The sequence below is a fragment of the Quercus lobata genome, chromosome 8 (genome assembly GCF_001633185.2).
Source record: "Quercus lobata isolate SW786 chromosome 8, ValleyOak3.0 Primary Assembly, whole genome shotgun sequence".
In the NCBI taxonomy this organism is placed as follows: Eukaryota; Viridiplantae; Streptophyta; class Magnoliopsida; order Fagales; family Fagaceae; genus Quercus; species Quercus lobata.
Window position 1 is genome coordinate 25,569,475 of NC_044911.1, and position 5,434 is coordinate 25,574,908.

Below are 5,434 nucleotides of genomic sequence, written 5' to 3' on the forward strand. Positions count from 1 at the left end.
AAAATTTTGCAAAAACTTCATCAATTTTGAAAAATCCCAAAAAAATTTCAAAAACCAAAAACCTATGTCTAATACATGAAATGCAAGAAGAATAAAGGAGTTAGGATCCTTACCAGTGAAGAAACACTTGATCTAGGTCGAAAATCAACTAAGGATGAAGTTTAGAGTAAGAGAGAGATGTTTTGGGAGGTGAAGAGACAAAGGCTATCGAGAGAGACAAAGAGAAATGAGGCTGGATTCGCGTGGACCTTATATATAGAAGCTCGTAAGCTTTAAAGGTTCAATAGATATAGCTATCGAGCAACTATCCAAAGGTTTCCAAAGCAAAAAAACTCGATGGATCGAGGTAGCTATCAAGCATCCAAAAGGTTTCTCGATGGATCAAAGTAGTTATCGAGAATGCGATAAAAGGCAGCTGAAGGGTCTCGATGGATAGCCTAGCTATCGAGAGGTATCGAGATTGCTTTAAAAATTTTTTCAAGAAGAGAAAAACATAAATATGAATGCAATCAAGCATGCTACACAACCAAACATCCATGCAACATTTTAAGCTCTCAAAAACATCTCTTAACAAAAAAATGTCAAGCAGAAAGATCCAACACACACACACACACACTAAAAAGGTCTAACCAATTTTCTATTTCAAAAACAAGTTAAGACAATTTAGTGAGCATACATTTACACATGTATTCCTTGTGATGGCCAAATCACATTGTACCTGCACATGTATCAAAAGTTGCAAAGAATTTTGCGTGTTGTGTGTGAAAAACGTCGCAAGATTGCATAAGTGTCTACATGTTATGACGATTTGAGATATGAGAAAATCACTTTAACTCACACACAATCATAGCTGTTTGATGCGGATTATCACTTTCGAGGTACATCCTATAACTCCCACATCTCCTAGAAGACACGCTTGCAATCATATATAAAGCATTGATCTTTTTGCTTTTATTTTTCTTTGCATTTTTTTCTTGTAATAAGCATATCATGCATGGGCATATAGGAGAGAGAAAAAAAATACCCAATGATGTTAAACTTTTGACATTCCACTTTTGCTATGCCGAAGCATACAAATGTCATTTCATGATTGGCGGGCAATAGTGATGAGATGGTTATTTATGCCTTTCTCTTAGGATTTTCTAGTCCTTCCCGTCAAAAAGAGTGATACAAGTGTTAAGTACAAAAGAGTACTTAATCTTACTCATCACAAACACAAGCCACAAAGCTCACTTGCTTAGTTGTGCATAGAGATGCTCACCTAAGCTACAAAAGATACAAAGTTTAGAAAACTTTGTTTCATTGGCCATCCAAGGTACACAAGTACCAATGTACACAAAACACACACTATTTTTGTATTTTTCTAATTTTTTAATTTTATTTATTTATTTTATATGGAAAAAAAATAAAGCAAAACTTAAAAGTAAACAAACGAAAACATGTTAAACAAAGCAATGCATAAAACTAAATGCAAATGCATGAGGAAGGAGGGGAAGGAGAGATCAATCCATTGAGATGACACCAATGTTTTGGTGAAGGAATTCAAACCATTTGCTGTCAAGAGACTTGGTAAAGAAATCAGCCTTCTGATCATCAATGTGAATAAACTCAAGAGTAAGAGTACCATCTTCGATAAGCTCCCTAATGAAGTGATGTCGAATCTCTATGTGTTTAGTTCGAGAATGTTAAACTAGATTCTTAGAGATGTTGATGGTATTGGTATTGTCACAGTAGATAATAAGATGCTCTTGACAAATATCGTAATCATGGCGGAGTTTTTGCATCTATAAAAATTGGGTGCAACAGCTACTGGCAGTGATGTACTCAGCTTCTGTAGTGAATAATGAGATGGAATTTTGCTTTTTGCTCATCTAGGAGACAAGATTATTACCCACATAGAAACAACCCCCTGATGTACTTTTTCTATCATCAGCATTCCCAGCCCAATCAGTATCAAAATACCCAGTTAAGACATCATTTGTGTCCTTACTGTACCACACACCAAAGTTGGCAGTGGTTTTGACATACTTTATGATTCTTTTCAAAGCAATCATATAAAACTCTTTGGGATTAGTCTGATATCTAGCACACACTCCCACACTATAACTAATGCCAGGTCTACTAGCAGTAAGGTAAAGAAAACTACCTATCATGCTTCTATAAAGAGATGAATCTACACTTTTACCTAACAAGTCAACAGTGAGTTTAACATTTGGGCTCATAGGGGTTCTAACAGAACTGGCAAATTCCAAACCAAACTTCTTCACAAGATTTTTAGCATATTTAGATTGAGATAGGAATATACTTGAATCTTGTTAACGAATCTGCAATCCAAGGAAGTGAGTTAGCTATCCAATCATGCTCATCTCAAACTCGACCTGCATGAGTATTAAGAAGTTATAAGCAAGTTCATCCTTAGTTGACCTAAAGATGATATCATCAATATAGACTTGAGCAACTATCAACTCGCCATCTTCCCTTTTTATGAAGAGAATTTAATCTGCTTTCCTCTTGTGAACCCATGTGACACCAAGTATTGTGTGAACCAATCATACCAAGCTCTAGGGGCTTGCTTTAACCCATAAAGTGCCTTCTTGAGGTACAACACATGATTCGAAAAGTGTGGATCAATGAATCCTTTTGGTTGAGCCACATATACATCTTCTTTAAGGAGCCCATTCAAGAAAGCAATCTTCACATCCATTTGATAGAGCTTGAACCTCAAGTGACATGGCAGGGCTAGGAGAATTTTGATGGACTCCACATGGGCTACGAGAACAAATGTCTCATCATAGTCTACTCATTCCATTTGTGAGTATCCTTGAGCTAAGAGACGAGCCTTGTTGCAGATCACATTACCCTCCTCATTAGTTTTATTGTGGAATATCCACTTTGTGCCGATGATGTGCTCACCCTCCAGTCTAGGTACCAAAGTCCAGACATCATTCCTTTGAAAATGAAGCAATTCATTATGCATGGCTTCAAACCAGCTTTCATCTTGAAGAGCTTCCTAAACTTTAATGGGTTCAACCTGCGACAAGTACAAGAATAAGACACAAAGTTAGCAACACATTTATCAACTGTACGCTTCCTTAGTGTAAGTTCATTCATGTTTCCCACAATAACTCTAGAAGGATGACTCAATTTGACCCGGGAGGAAGGTCCTTTCTCCTTAAGGGATTCAAAATCAGGTGAAGTAGATATGTTAGCTAAATCTTCTACAACACTTGAAGTATCGGGAGTACTTGGAGATGTAGGTTCTTGTTCAACAATTTCTTGAACTTCCTTAGGCTCAGGAGGAAGAATTTCTTTGGGGATTTCCTCACTAAATTTATCAAAACCAGATTCTAAGGATTCATCAATAACAACATTCACTATTTCCATTACCTTCATGGTTCTTTTGTTGTATACCCGATAAGTTTTGCTTATAAAGGAGTATCCTAGAAATATTCCTTCATCACTTCGGGAGTCAAATTTTCCCACATTCTCTCTATTCTTGAGAATGAAACAAGTGCTTCCAAAGATTCTGAAATACTTAACATTTGGCTTCCTTCCCTTCCATAACTCATATGGAGTCTTCTTGGTACCAAGTCTAAAATATACCCTATTAACCGTATGACAAGCAATGTTAACGGCTTCTCCCCACAAGTTTCTAGCCACATCCTTATTGTGCAACATGGCTCTAGCCATCTCTTAAATAACCCTATTCTTCCTTTCTACTACACCATTCTATTGAGAAGTAATAGGAGCAGAGAATTCTTGAGATATACCTGATCTTGTACAAAAGGACTCCATATATGAGTTCTCAAATTCTTTACCATGATCACTTCAAATTCGATCAATCTTCAAGCTCTTCTCATTCTACAATCTTGTGCACAAAACTTCAATGTGCTCAGGAGCATCAGACTTGGATCATAGAAGAATGATCCAAGTGTACCTATGAAGTCGTCTACCACAACCATGATGTATATCTTTCCCTTAAGAGACTCGGTTCCAATTGGACCCATAAGATCCAGATGTAGTAGCTCCAATGGTCTGGATGTAGTAGATGTCTGAGCGTCCAGATGTTTAACTTTCGTTTGTTTCCCAAGCTAACATGGTCCATACACCACATTGCTCACTCTACTGAGCTTTGGTATCCCCAACACTGACTCATGCTTAGATACAATTGAAAGATGTTTGTAACTAGCATGTCCCATCCTTTGGTGCCATAGATCTTCATTTGGTAAACAAACTCTATTGCACACAATATCAACATCAAGTACCAAGCCATAACAATTGTCTAGAGTGTGAACACCACTTATGAGCTTCTTTCTAGACTCATCCATGACAAGGCATTTTCCCTTTGAGAATAGTACCATGAAGTCTTGATCACATATCTGACTTATGCTCAACAGGTTCACTCTCAGACCTTCTACATATAGAACATTTGCAATGTTTGGCAGTCCAACTAGAGAGATGATTCCCTTTCCTTTAATTTGTGATTTGCTCCCATCACCAAAAGTTACATTACCACCTTTCTTAGACTCAAAAACCTTGAAGAGTGATTGGTCCCCAGTCATGTGTCTTGACCAACTGCTATCAAGGTACCACAAGCACGTGTCCATAACCTTAAATGTGGACTTCTTCAAGAAGCACACTTCATGCTTAGATGATAGATCAGTGGGAATGATGTTTTCTCTCATCTACCTTTTACGAACTAAACCTTTAACTTTCACTCTTCTCAAACGAACTCCTTTACACATTTTCATTATGAGATAGTCTAGTTTCTTCTTTTTCAAGCTGAGATCTTTTCCAATAGTCATCATAATATAATTCAAATAATTTTTAGACTTGCATTTTTTGATACACTCAAACAAGTAGGGATTAGAAAAACAAGATGTATTTGAAAGCAAAGATCTCTTCAAGCCGATTGCACCCATGACAACAAGGGTCAATGGATCACACAACAAAGATTAACACCTAATCAAAGTGTGTCTGCTCTAATATCACTTGATAGGCCAAAAATGTAATGACCCCTTGTGATAGATTAACCAATTAATTAGCCAAGTTGATTAATTGATCAGATTAACATACAACATGCATGGCAACACAAACAAATCACCAACTAAAGTATGCAGTAGAAATTAAATTGACACGGTGATTTATTTTCGAATAGGGAAAACCTATATGGAAAAAACCCTACCGAGTGATTTTAAGATCACCACTCCCGAAAATCCACTATTATCAAAATAAGCGGTTACAAGTAAAGGAATCCTAATACCTTATACCAACCTACAATTGAACTCTTACTCCAATACCCAATTGGACTTGTTCTGTAGTGACAATCTCTCTTTTTCAATGAACGGCTCCCAGTACGTGACAAACCAATAGATGTGCGGATCCCAGTACGCTACTTAATCACCAACTTGAGAAAGACGTTGGCTGCGAAGTT